Below are 750 nucleotides of genomic sequence, written 5' to 3'. Positions count from 1 at the left end.
GTCTCCTGGATGGTTACGGCTGCGTTCACCGGTAACGTTATTTCTCCCTTAGTAGTTTCACAAGCCATGTTGAATCCGTTTGGTACTCGGGCTGCGGGTACGATTTGGTCCTGTAGGCCGAGTTGTTCTACGACCCTCGATTGAATGATGTTGGCCAAACTACCTAGATCAATTAACACACGTTTAACTTGAGTTTTATTCATGAGTACACATACTACCAGTGCATCATTATGGGGCTGCATGATTCCTTCTGCATCCTCATTGTTGAAAGATAGAGTTCCTTCTATTATGTAATCTCGAGTCCATTTCTCCCTCGTGATGGATACTTTGGTGCGCTTTAACATCGGACCTTGGGGAACATCGGCCCCTCCGATGACCATATGAATGACATGTTGAGGTTTTTCTTGTTCGTTTTGTTTATTGGAATCCCTGTTTCTGAAATAATTCTTGGCTCGGTCACTTAGAAACTCCCGAAGGTGCCCGTTGTTGAATAACCATGCTACCTCTTCTCTCAATTCTCAACAATCTTTCATTCTTTGGTCATGGGTGCCATGATATTTACACATTTGGTTGGGATCTCTTTAGGCTGGATCAATTTGTAAAGGTCGAGGCCATTTGGTATCTTTGATGCGTCTGATAGCTGACACGATGGCGGCTGCATCAACATTAAAGTTGTATTCTGATAATCGTGGTGCTTCTTTAGATCCGATAGGCCTATCAAAGACGTTCTTGCTCATGAGCCCTCGGTAG

The sequence above is a fragment of the Nicotiana tabacum genome, chromosome 24 (genome assembly GCF_000715075.1).
Source record: "Nicotiana tabacum cultivar K326 chromosome 24, ASM71507v2, whole genome shotgun sequence".
In the NCBI taxonomy this organism is placed as follows: domain Eukaryota; kingdom Viridiplantae; phylum Streptophyta; class Magnoliopsida; order Solanales; family Solanaceae; genus Nicotiana; species Nicotiana tabacum.
The sequence above is the reverse complement of the archived record's forward strand: the minus strand, read 5'-3'. Positions refer to the sequence as shown.